Below are 13483 nucleotides of genomic sequence, written 5' to 3'. Positions count from 1 at the left end.
TATTTATACTTATTATATGGGAAGATGCATATCCCTTACCATCCAAATCTACTTGGCTTCTGACTTTGGATAATAGATAGCAAGGGTTCTCTTTTTCCCAGTCTTATCTCAAAATATGTATTCAAGTCATTCTGATTTCTGGGTGCAGGGAACAAGGACTCACAGCAAAAATACCTCTTTTTTTGTACTTATATTTCATGAAAAGCAAATTTAACACCAAATGTTTGTTACTGCTAGAGTCACTTTTTAAGTCCTCTATATCTCAAAATTAAGATGTAATACTTTTTGAATCTGGATATAATATGATTGCTGGAAATTTTAGCCCAGGTCCCAATTACTACCCATTCCTCCTAACATTAAGATACCTATGTCCCAACCCTCTTTCATCTTGTACATATATACTTGTAATTGATACAAAATTACTTATTTTGCTACCTTTTAAAAATTTTGTATTTTTTGAAAACATTCAAATGTTTTGGGCCATAAGATACCTTAACAAATTTTAAAAGGTAGATCAGAGTATTTTCTCAGACCATAGAATAAAAGTAGAACTCAGTAGCAGAAAGAGAGCTGGCAAATCCCAAAACATTGATAAGCAACACACTTCTAATTAACACACAGGTCAAAGAAGTCATCTTAAGAAATTTCAAAATATTTCACACTAAATGAAAATGTATCTTACCAAATTTATGGGATGTAATGAAAACAGTACATGGAGGGAAATTTGTAGTATTCAGTGCATATGTTAAAAAAGAAGAAAGATTAAATGCATCCGTTTGACAGACCTGGAGCAGTTCCTGTCTGCTGCTAAGGTTTCCACTACAGATGCAAGAAAAAAGTGTCCTCGTGCTTTTTGTCTGTCTCATTATGGCAGTCAAGATTGAATGGGGGAGTACAGGGAAAAACCAGAAGAATTTCTGCAACTCAGAAGTAACCTTGTCAACAATGAAATCTTGTTTTACTCCAAAAAAAAAAAAAGAAAGATTAAAATCAGTACTGTAAGCTCCTACCTTAGGAAACTAGGAAAACGAGAGCAAAATAGATCCAGAGTAAGCAGCAGAAAAGAAATAATAAATTAAGTTACGGCAGAAGTCAATGAAATTGAAAACAGGAAAAGAGTAGAGAAAAGCAGTGAAACTGAAACTCGTTTCTTAGGACATTAATAAAACATAAACCTCAGACCGTGCTAACCAAGAAAAACAAGAAAGAAGAACACAAATTACTGATAACAGAAATGAAAGAGCCACCATCACTACTGATCTCATGGACAGTAAAAGGATACTGTAGGAATATTATGCCCACAGATTTGATAACTTAGATGAAATGGACCAATTCCTTTAAAGACATTATCTCCAAAACTCACCCAAGGGGAAAAAGATAATCAGAATAGGTCTATACGTATTAAGGAAGTCAAGTCAATAATGAATAGCCTTCCAAAACACAAAGCACAAGGCCCAGTTGGTTTCACTGATGAAATCTACTGAACACTTAAGGGAAGAACCGATACCAGTTCTCTGCAGTCTGTTCCAGAAGATAGAATCAAAGAATACTTCCTGATTCGTGCTGTGAGGCCAGCAGAATGTAGTTTAAGACGCTGAGCCAGTCTTCCAGTTCCCTATTCTGTGGTAAAATTGACGTGTTCCTGACTGACTGTATAAACATGATTAGATAATGACTGTATTATTATCTGTATTTGGGGGTTAAGTTATGCTTTAGTTGCTTGTGATGGAAACAAATCTGAGGTGAGAAAGAGACTGGAGAATTCATCTAGTTGTCTCATGATGTTTCTTTTTAATATGATCTTTATAAGAAAACATCTACCAATTAAAATTGTAAAACTGTACTTCTGCATATAATTACTAAATATGTACTAAATTTTTTTTATTTTTTTATTGTTAATCACCGTACATTACATCATTAGATTTTGATGTAGTGTTCCATGATTCATTGTTTGTGCATAACACCCAGTGTTCCACGCAGAATGTGCCCTCTTTAATACCCATCACCAGTCTAACCCATCCCCCCACACTCCTCCCCTCTAGAACCCTCAGTTTGTTTTTCAGAGTCCATCGTCTCTCATGGTTCGTCTCCCCCTCCGACTTACTCCCCTTCATTCTTCCCCTCCTGCTATCTTCTTCTTTTTCTTTTTTCTTAACATATGTTGCATTATTTGTTTCAGAAGTACAGATCTGTGATTCAGCAGTCTTGCACAATTCACAGTGCTCACCATAGCACATACCCTCCCCAGTGTCTATCACCCAGCCACCCCATCCCTCCCACACCACCACCACTCCAATTATGTACTAAATTTTTTGCTCCCCACCCACTGCCCCCTTTTTGGCCAAGTTCATCAAGTGGCTTTTCAATAAGTGAACAACCAAGCAACATTGTTTGAAGTCATTTTGGGCTAATGTTAGTTTTTTCTCAAGTACTTTATTGGTCAAAGTAAAGAAATTGAGAGGGCTCAATAATGTAGACTTTATAAGGACTCAAATATAATGCCCTGTTTTTGAAGGATAATATGGTGGAAAGATCTTGCTTTGTATACATATTCTTTTTAAGTTTGGACATGTAGGTTTTCTTTCTCACGGTTGTTTCATCTCAGAATTAAGCATCTCTTTTTGCTTAAATTTTTATATTCTTGGGGTGGATTTCCAGAAGCAGATTTCTGGGTTGAAGAGTTTGAGTGACTCAGGGCACTTGTACATATTAGTGAATTTCCAGAAAAATGATACTAAATCCATTACTTTTAGAAGCATAAGTGCCCACTTTGCCAAAACTCATGAGCACTGAGTATTTCTATTTTTTTTTTTAACTCTTTATTAATGTGATGGAATAAAATGGCATCCTGGGTTAATAGGCACTTCTAACAGATACATAAAATAAAACAAAGAAAGGGAAATCATATTAAATCAGGAAAATAAAATTCATTCTATGAAGTTCTAGTACTTGACATGGCATTGAAACATGGCACACATACTGTCATTATACTTTCCAAAAATAATAAAGACTATTAATTAGATGGTCTCTGCTGAACCAAGAATCTTACTATAGGCCTTATCTCCATTCTGCCTTAGAATGTAAGATATTGGCCATATAAGGTTTGTGACGGAGGTAATATAATACTAAAGAAGACCTAATTAGACATATTAATGCCAGTTTGGAGGTTCAGTTTGTAACAGTGATTTTGAATACCATTTTAATATTCTCTTTTTTCCTTAAGTTTTAGTTTAGTTTCTATTCAGTTTTAGCATTCATTGATTTTATTTTATTGGGCTTTTTTTAAATTTTTTATTGTTATGTTAATCACCATATATTACATCATTTGTTTTGGTGTAGTGTTCCATGATTCCTTGTTTGTTCATAACACCCAGTGCTCCATGCAGAATGTGCCCTCTTTAATACCCATCACCAGGCTAACCCATCCCCCTACCCTCCTCCCCTCTAGAACCCTCAGTTTGTTTTTCAGAGTCTGTCGTCTCTCATGGTTCCTCTCCCCCTCTGACTTACTCCCCTTCATTCTTCCTCTCCTGTTATCTTCTTCTTTTTCTTTTTTCTTAAAATATGTTGCGTTATTTGTTTCAGAAGTACAGATCTGTGATTTAACAGTCTTGCACAATTCACAGTGCTCACCATAGCACATACCCTCCCCAATGTCTATCACCCAGCCACCCTATCCCTCCCACCCCCAACCACTCTAGTAACACTCAGTTTGTTTCCTGAGATTAAGAATTCCTCATATCAGTGAGGTCATATGATACATGTCTTTCTCTGATTGACTTATTTCACTAAGCATAACACCCTCCAGTTCCAGCCACATCGTTGCAAATGGCAAGATCTCATTCCTTTTGATGGCTGCATAATATTCCATTGTGTATATATACCACATCTTCTTCTTAACTCTTCCCCTATCTAACTTCCCTCATCTAGATAGTCACCAAGCCTTACTATCAGTTCTAAGTTCTCAGTATGCTTCAGTCTATCTCCTATCTCTACTCTCATCTCTTACAAGGGCTATTGCAATAGTCTCCTACTTCCAGTTTTTCTCCAATTCATTCTCCACGGTACAACTTGAGAACTTTTTCTGAAACACAAACCTGATAATACCAACTCTCTCACTTAAAATTTTTCAGTGATTTCCCTTTTCCCTTGAGACAAAATCCGAACTGCTAACATAACATAAAAAATCCTCCATGATTGACTTTTGTCTCCCTCATTTCTCAGTACTTTTTCTTTTTAACTATACAGCTCAATAATATTGATCTCCCTTTTATTCATGTAGAGTTCCAGCTCCTTCCTGGTGTTACTCCTTCTGCCTAGAACATTCTCTCACAACCCGTCACCTCAAAATTTGCTGTTTATCCTTACACACAGTCTTAAACATTCACCTTTCTCAGGAAGAACTTCCTTTACTCCTAGACTTGGTATCATTAACAAGGACAACACACTCCTCTAACACAGCAGATCTCAAAGTGTGGACCATGGATCTCTAGGAGTCTCTGAGGCTTTTTGGGAAGAGCTGTGAATTCAAAATATTTCCATGTTAAGATATTTACCTTTTTTACTGTGTGGTCATTTGTACTTATAGTTCAAAAGTAATGGTGGATAAAATTGCTTGCATCTTAGCACTTAAAATTAAGCAGTGGAACCAAAATATGTTAATAGTCATTGTGTTCTTTACCATGCCCTAAAAATTTTCAAAAAAGCCCAGTTTCACTTAAGAATGTCATTGATGAAGCAGTGAAAGATATAAATTTTATTAAACTGAACTCCTGAGCAGTCGTCTTTTTAACATGCCATTTAATGTGAAGTAAACAAAAAGTGCTTCTGCTGCATACTAAAATAAAGCCATGATGTCGTGATGATTATCCAGCTATTTCTGTTTAGCCAAACTTCAGAAATTTGCAAAAAGGGGGGAAAAGGGGAAAATGATTCTTCTCACTACTTTTGGAAAATAGGGTTTTTTTTAATGTATATATGATTTTATTGCTATTTTTATGAGTAAATTTAAAAATTCTCGACTATAATTTCTTTTTTTTTAAAGATTAATTTGAGAGAGAGCATGCACGTGTGCTTGTGAGTGGGGGGGAGGGGCAGAGGGAGAGACTCTTCAAGGACACTCCCCGCTGAGCTTGGAGCCTGTTATGGAGCTCAGTCTCAGGACCCATGGGATCATGACCTTAGCTAAAACCAAAAGTCAGGAGCTCAACCGTCTGAGCCAGCCTGTAATTTCCAATACAGTTAATATCAATAAATACAACCCACATAAACAACAGTTCTTTGGGGTATTCAGTGATTTTTAAGAGTACAAAGGCATTCTGAGACTAAAGTTGGAAAACCCCTCCTCTAACAACACATTGTATTTCCCTGATTCTGTTCATGGTTTGTCTTTCTGTGAAGATAACATCCACATTGCTTTGTGGGTAACTCAGCTCCTAGCATAGGGTCAACACATATTAGGCCCCCAATAAGTACTCATTAAAATAATGAATTCAACAAGCATATGTTGATTATTATTTTGCATATTGTTGAAAATATGAGTCTGAAGTAAGAAAGGAATTCAAAAATCAGAAAATAGATATAGAAGTCTCATCTACATTTGGGGATTTTTTTTGACTGATGGAATGACATGATACTATCTGGATATACAGAATATCACCAGAATCAGTCTGGAGAAAGATGGTAGAGTAAAAAAAGGAAAGAAAAAAACATTAATTATGGAACTTGAGGGATGTTGAGGGATGATGTTCACGTATAACAGGAATGAAAAGGAAGTTGCAGTGAACATAAGAGTTCACAAGGGTAATCAACAGTAGGATACAGATTAAGAGGATCGTTCATTGGAAGTTTATACTCTTAAGTGTGAAAGTGAGTAGAAAGGTTAAGATAGGATAAGTCCTTAGGGAAATTCAGATCAGTTCTACCCAAATCTATAAATTTTTTTATTATCTTGAATCCCTGAAATAAGAATTTAACTGAATTTATTTTTAATGTAAATACAACAGCATTAACAAAATTAGGGAATGGAAAAGAGAGTAGCACTTGGCTAAAGCCAAGGAAGAGAAGATATGTGTGTGCGCACACGCGCACACACATGTATAGAGTTGGGTGGGTTGAAGAATAAATCATGTTTTTAGTGCTACAACTTTAATCATCACCTCCTTATCCTTAGGAGGATCACTTTCTTAATAAAAAATTTCCTATTTAGTACTTCTCCAAAAGATACTTTACCTAAAAACTCTGCTCTTATTTCCCATCATTTGTAGATAGGTCTTTCTGGTCCTTAATTTTTTCTTTAATTTCTTAAACTTAGTGATTATACTCAGAGAATGGATTTTCCATTAGTTCATGCTATCCTGCCTAGTTAATTGGGATACCTTGATTTCTTGGTATTAAACCTCAGAAAACATTTACTAATTTTATATGAGATATTGGAGAGTGATGCTACTTATGTTTTGCCATTTTTTTTCTAAATTACTTGCATTTTGATAAATGTAACTCATTCCTTATCACAGCATTTTGTTATGAAAGTGTCAAAATATTGCTGTGGCAACTGTCATGATTAAGGATAGTCCTATGCAGATTTTTACTAGTGATGCCATACCTATAATACCAATTTTCAGAGATTTTAGGTAAATCTGGATATATTTCATGCTAGAGTATACTGAACATAGTTGGATATGTCTAACGAAGACAATGAAGAATCATACTCAGTTATTAAAAGGGAAAGTCAGGACAAATTTAACCTGGTGGAATGCTTAACCATCAATTTGTACTATAATTTTTATTTTGTTAATACTGCCTGTTATAAATAGGTGACCATATGCCCTGGTTTGTCTTGTACAGTGCTGCTTTATGCTTATTAATAGTGTTTCCTTTTATTTTCAGAAGTATCCAAGTTTGGACTATAAACTATATGGTGATCCTACCTATAAAACAAGGAACTGATAATATAACCATAGCTTATATAGAAATATACAATAAGGAAGGCATGTGATGTGATGAACACTGGGTGTTATATGAAACTGATAAAGTATTGAACACTACATTAAACACTAAAGTATTGAAAATAATGATGTACTATAAGTTGGCCTAATTGAATTTAAATAAAAGAAAGAAATATACAGTAAGAAGGAATAGATTTAGAGAGCAGACAAAAGAGATAAGTAAATAGACATCATGACTTAGCTGATGACTTCACTTCTCCCAAGCAGTAAGAACTGGGTCATTTTGTTCATGGCTTAGAAGAGCAAGCGAACAGAAAAGGTAAAGACTAATGGAATTAAAAACAGACATTCAGTCTGAAAATCTGTAATTAAAAGGCAGAAATACTGGTGACCAGTAGAGTGAGGCATCATGTGGCCTCAGCATTCAGAATACCTGGGCAGGTATATTTTCAGTCATTCAAGAAAGTATTTGTTGAATGCTACTTATTTCTAGCTCTCTGTGCTAGGTAACATGGAAAATAGAAAAAGAAATATAAGACTTTTTTAAAAACATAACATAATACTAAGATAAATATGTAAAAGTACTAGGTGGCTTAGTTTACATTTAATTCTTCAACTATGTATTTCTGTATTTGTTACTCTTGGTTGCTTAATAGCAAATGCAGTAGTTTGCAAGTGTAAGGTGTTCCTAGAGCAAAGCCATTATTTTCCATGTTTTGCTTTTAAATATTAATAATACTTAGTAGTCAAACTAATGGACTTGTTTGCATTTTAATTTAAACGAAGTTCTTTTCTGAGTGTAGGAAAAAAGATCTTGTGCTTTTGGGAATCATTATGTCTTGTTTTATAATTTATCCATCCAGGAGTATTACTCAAAAAAAGTCTTGATATGCAAATCATATTACAGTAGCAAAGAAAAAGATGTGGAACAGATTAATTTTACTTAGACTCTAGTGTACTAAGTGGCATTATGCCTGTAGACCTGTAACCTCTCTGTGTACATGTAATTCTTTTTCATACATGAAGAATTCCTGAAAAATATTTAAATGAGTCCAATGAATTCATATAAAAGTTGGATAGCTATAAATGGTCTTTTATTCCCATTCCCTTAAAAAATAAAATTCTAAATTATACCTCATGCTCTAACAGAATTAGTGACAGTATATTTCCAGTATACCTGTTCTTTAATAATCATAAAATCAAACAGTTTAATTTAAACTTTTCAATTATATATCCAGTGGGTATAAAATTAGAGGTTAAAAATTCGCTAAGACTGATAACTTAGTTCCTTGTCAAGTCACTGGTATTTTAATTTTCCTGTCATTTGCATGAAATACTGGACAGTGCAATAAATTGTTTAATTGACCATGGCATATGTAGGGGAAAACATGAACCCATTTTTAAATACCCTCACCTGGTGTTATTTAACAGTTTCCCTACTTTGCTTACAATCTCATTCTTTTGAGAAAGTATAATTGTAACGTTTGAAAGCCGTGGTTTGGAGGTAGAAGGAAAGTATGGATAAATTTGAAGATTGCTGTTAATTGTAAAACAAAGAAGGGAATTTTAAAACTCTTTTGAGATCTAGTACTCGTGCCTGGACAGGATCTATTGTTTGAGACCTAGAGGAAAGAATAAGGTTAGTGTTTTTGGCTTTCTGAATTTTCTACCTTGAAGTTTATGGGGAAACTGCTATTTAAAGAGATACAATTGGAGCTGAAACTCTGTAATCAGCATCAAGAGCCACCTTCTTGAGTTTCAGCCTACTCCTTACCTGACCTCTCCTGTTTCACCAGGCAGCAGCTATTGTAACCACAGGTGGTCGACCACTGGATCTCATTCCCTTCCTTCTCTGGCTCTCTCCATTCTCTGTGCTTCAGTTGGCCCTAGGAGACTAATTTACCTTTGGATCTGCCAGAGTCAGAGCTGGCTTCTTTAGATTAGCCAGTGTTGCACAGAATTCCGAAATGGTTTCCCTGCACCAAATTTAATAACACATTATGTACTAAGATTATTCTTATTATATTGACAGTAGCCAAATTCATCGTATTAGGTAACTGTGCATGGAGGCCAAAATGAATACTTCATTCCTCAAATCATATTATTTTTGATTTTTTTGAAGTAGTATTCTTCATTTGGTACTATATATTTTTATTTTATTGGGTATATTTCTCATTCTTCAGTTGTCACTTATAGAAAGACATGTGAAAATAATTCATAATACATTTTAATTATATAGCAATTACTAAATTATATTCTGGCTTTGTAAATTTAAGGATAATAACTGGCTTGTTTATCACTGACACCCATAGAATACATGGCACATAAATACACAGTATATATTTGAATAAATAAAAGAAAAATATGAAAACTGTTGAATAATCTAATATAGAATGTTGGGGGATAATTGCTTTACTTCTAGAGAATGTTTTAAAATTAAGAACATGGCCTTAAGAACTTAACAGATAAAATATAACTTCAAGTAGAAGTCTTCTTTGAAATACGTAAGTTGTCAAAGAACCTTGGATTCTTTGCCACCTCAGTTTTCCAAAGAAGTAGTTTTTAGACTTAAAAGAAATATTGTTACATGCGTTTTTATCTAAAGCAGCAGTGATTGAGGTCATAGCACAAAACTTTTAAGCTATAAATGTAAGCATAGAGTAGTCAAGTATTTCGGAATGACATTGTCTACCTAATTCAGTCTCTAAACCTTTAGGCAATGTTTATTTGCTTTAAGAGGAAAAGCCTGTTTCTCCCAAGATTGGATTAACTCTAGGTTGAATACATATTCTCAAAGGTAGAAACAATTTTCCAAAACGTGGAAAAGTCTGTAGTTTGACAGAATTCACAGTATTCAAGTAAATTAATTGACTCTATCATAAAGTCACAAGAGAACCTGTGTCTGGAGACGCAATCTGTGTCAGGTTTTCTTAAGGCCTGAATAGTAGTTGAGAACTTAAAGGATTGGAAAATTCTAAAAAGCATTAAGTTGTTTACTTAGTTACTGGCCCAAGGGGCATCATAATCTTCCTCACCGCTGTAATTTTACAAACCATTATCCTAGTGTATAAAACTCCATGAGCACAGATACTGCACCTGTTTTATTCTCTGCTATAATTCTGGGGCCTAGCACAGTAGCCTTACATATAAAGGAATGTAGTAAAGGAGTGAATGAGTGAATTCTCTGTTAGAAGGGACTGCAGAATTAATTTTAAGCAAAATTCTCCAATAGTACCAATCTCATGATTAACAAAACTCGCTGACTTTAGAACATAGAGATGACTTAATTGAAATGGATAATGAAGGTTAGAAATGGAGAACTAATAGTACAGTTGACCCTTAAACAACATGAGTTTTAACTGCATCGGTCCACTTACATGCAGATTTTTTTAAATAAATACAGTACTATAAATGTATGTGCTCTTTCTTATGAATTTCTTAATTACATTTTCTTTTCTCTAGCTTACTTTATTGTAAAAATACAGTATATAATACATATACAGAATACATGTTAATTAACTATGTTATCAGTAAGGCTTCTGGTCAGTAGTAGGCTATTAGTAGTTAAGTTTTGGGGGAATCCAAAGTTGTATGTGGATTTTCAACTTGCAGGGGGGTTGGCAACTTTAACCCCCATGTTACTCTGGGCTCAACAGTACTCTGTTTCATTTCCTTTGTTTTCATCCCTAGAATATTTTTTCAGTTCTGAATATTGCATAAGATAATGTTGGCCCAAAGTATTTTAGAGTAGTATGGATCCATAAATGCATCAGATTATAGATGATCCCAAGAAGAAAAACAAAGAATTAAAATGTTAGAAGTAGACTGAGGTTTTAAAAAGGGGATGGGGGTGTGCTTTCTGTCTTCAGAATACATTGGTGATCTAATACCTCTGTACCACTTGACTTCTTACCCTTGTTAATATAAGACAGTATATCCAGTTTCAGCCAATTTGTATTTAATAAACATCTTGAATAAAGATGAGATCAGTTCAAGTAATTGCTAGGGAACTAGGGCCTCATACACAACAGTGAAGAGGAAGAAACAAAAAGGGAAGGGGAGAATTTTTCAAAGCATAACAGATTAGAGACTTTAAGAAGATAGAAGAAGGGTCAAATGTATAATAACACAATGTGAAAGAGAAAAGACCAAGTAAAAAGCGACAAATGATTCCAGAAACGTAGGCATATTTATTGTAGGGACAGTCTTATATATACATCTGTAAAAATTATTGATAATTATGATGAATGACCCTATTGTCAAGAAAAGATAGTGTTCACTAAGTCATTTTTTAAGAAGACAGGTAAGTCTGTAACAACTCTTAAAAGATTTTCATTACAGGGGCACCTGGGTAACTCAGCAGGTTAAGCGTGCAACTCTTAATTTCGTCTCAGGTCATGATCTCAGGGTTGTGAGATCAAGCCCTGAGTTGGGCTCCATGCTCAGCAGGGAGTCTGCTTGAGATTCTCTCCCTCTCCTTCTCCTCCTGCCCCTCTCCCTGTTCCATGTGCTCACATGTGCATGCTCTCTTTCTAAAATTAAGTTAAATCAATAAATCTTAAAAAAAAATTTTCCATTACATAAAAAATACATTCTCACTCAAGCACTAGATCTTTGCCTTTAAAGAATCACAAAATTGTGAGTTGTTAAAAAGTACTGAAGTGATAAAGAAGATGTGGTGCATACATACACAATGGAATATTACGCAGGCATCAAAAAATGAAACCTTGCCATTTGCAACAACATGAATATAACTAGAGGGTGTTATGCTAAGCAAAATATGTCAATCAGAGAAAGACAATTATATGATCTCACTGATACGCAGAATTTAAGAAACAAGGCAGAAAATCATAGGGGAAGAGAGAAAAAAAATGATGAAATCAGAGGGAGACAAATCATAAGAGACTCTTAATCAAAGGAAACAAACAGGGTTGCTGGAGGGGAGAGGAGTGGAGGGATGGGGTAACTGGGTGATGGACATTGGGGAGGGTATATGTTGAGCACTGGGTATTAGATAAGACTGAGGTGTCACAGACCTGTACCCCTGAAACAAATAATACATTATATGTTAATTAATTGAATTTAAATAAAAAATCTTTTAAAAAAGTACTGAAGTGTAGGTTGTCAATAAGTTGTTTGTAAATAATAAGATGAAAAAGTTGAAATAAACAGTATTTAGAAATACCTTATTAATTATAATAGCTTCCCTGTCATGTTAAATGATATCTTAAGACACAGTCACTTAGGACAAGGTCATTATTGAATATAAATCTGCATGTCAGTTAACATTTTGCCAGATCTGATATAGTCATTTTTTGCTTTAGTATTGCTAAAATATGTTTTTACTAGGAATAGAAATGTCAGATCTGTTGGGATTTTTTTTTTGTAATTCCATTGTATTTGCATTTTTCCATTATCTTCAATCTTGAGTTTCTTTGCCAGGAATCTTAATAAACTACTCTTTCATGAGGCTTAGTTTAAAACTAGTAATTCAGTCTATCTATTCACTCACCTGGGAGCAAGGAAGCTCAGGATGTGTGCTTTGCTGCTAGTGAACAAATAGTAGTGATAATGCCAATGTCATTCCTCCATGTTTTGGAACTCCTCCTCATCCCTCAAGTAACCCTACACAACAATAGGAAGCTTGATCACTAAACACAGAGACTCTGTGGGCTGTGTATTAGAGTTCTCCAAAGGAACAGTCTGTGTGAGTATGTATATAGACAGAGAATTTATTTTAAGGAAATGGCTCCCATGATTGTGGGGGCTGGCAAGTCCAAAATCTACAGGGTAGGTCAGGAGGCTGGAGACCCAGGCAAGAGGTGATGTTGCATCTTGCGTCTACAGGCAGTCTGGAGGCAGAATTTCCTCTTCCTCAGATAACCTCAGTCTTTTTCTATTAAGGCCTGCAATTTACATGATAGAGGATAATTTGCCTTACTCAGTCTGCCAATTTAAATGTTAATCTCATCTTTAAAAATACCTTCACCGTGACATCTAGACTGGTGTTTGACCCGGATACCTGGTTACTGTCACCAAGTCAAGATAACATAAAAATAACCATCACAGAATGTCAGTGTCAATTCATGTACCAGTAAAGCTTAATTTCTTAGTATAGAAATAAAAATCATAGATAAATAGAAGTTCTGATACTGGCTTCCTATACTGACAGATGATTTTTATATTTTCTCTACTTTTAGGAACACTGTAGTGGGTGTCCTTTACAAATAGCCTTAATTGTTAACACTCAAAGAAAATACTTATGAATGTTTCATTAAGTATATGGGCTTTCAGAAGTAAATCTCTGACATATAATAAAGCCTCATTAATTTTAAATTCATGATTATTAATATCTCATGAAAAATTTATCTTTGCTGTAACTAGGATTTTTAAACAAATTAATGTAAGTATTACAGTTGGGATATTTAAACATTTAAGAATGGGAACTACAGACTTTAAAAAAAGTCATAAACATTTAAAAAACATTCTTTAATGATAGCACCATCTCAAAATTACTATTACCTTTCATTTGCATG

At 34.4% G+C, this 13483-nt stretch overlaps 1 protein-coding gene and 1 non-coding gene across 2 annotated transcripts in view; both read left to right on the top strand.

Annotated features, from left to right (window-relative positions):
* Window positions 1-13483, top strand: part of SAMTOR (S-adenosylmethionine sensor upstream of mTORC1) — a 94214-nt gene that overhangs the window by 36439 nt on the left and 44292 nt on the right. The window lies entirely within an intron of this gene.
* LOC114210710 (small nucleolar RNA SNORA31) lies at window positions 767-900 on the top strand. The gene has a single exon (XR_003609570.1). It is a non-coding gene; the product is annotated as a small nucleolar RNA SNORA31 (small nucleolar RNA).

Source organism: Eumetopias jubatus, unplaced genomic scaffold, assembly GCF_037043125.1.
Source record: "Eumetopias jubatus isolate StellerSeaLion01/CBP00866 unplaced genomic scaffold, mEumJub1_p1.0 scaffold_14, whole genome shotgun sequence".
Taxonomy (NCBI): domain Eukaryota; kingdom Metazoa; phylum Chordata; class Mammalia; order Carnivora; family Otariidae; genus Eumetopias; species Eumetopias jubatus.
This window is presented reverse-complemented; position numbering and strand designations above follow the sequence as displayed.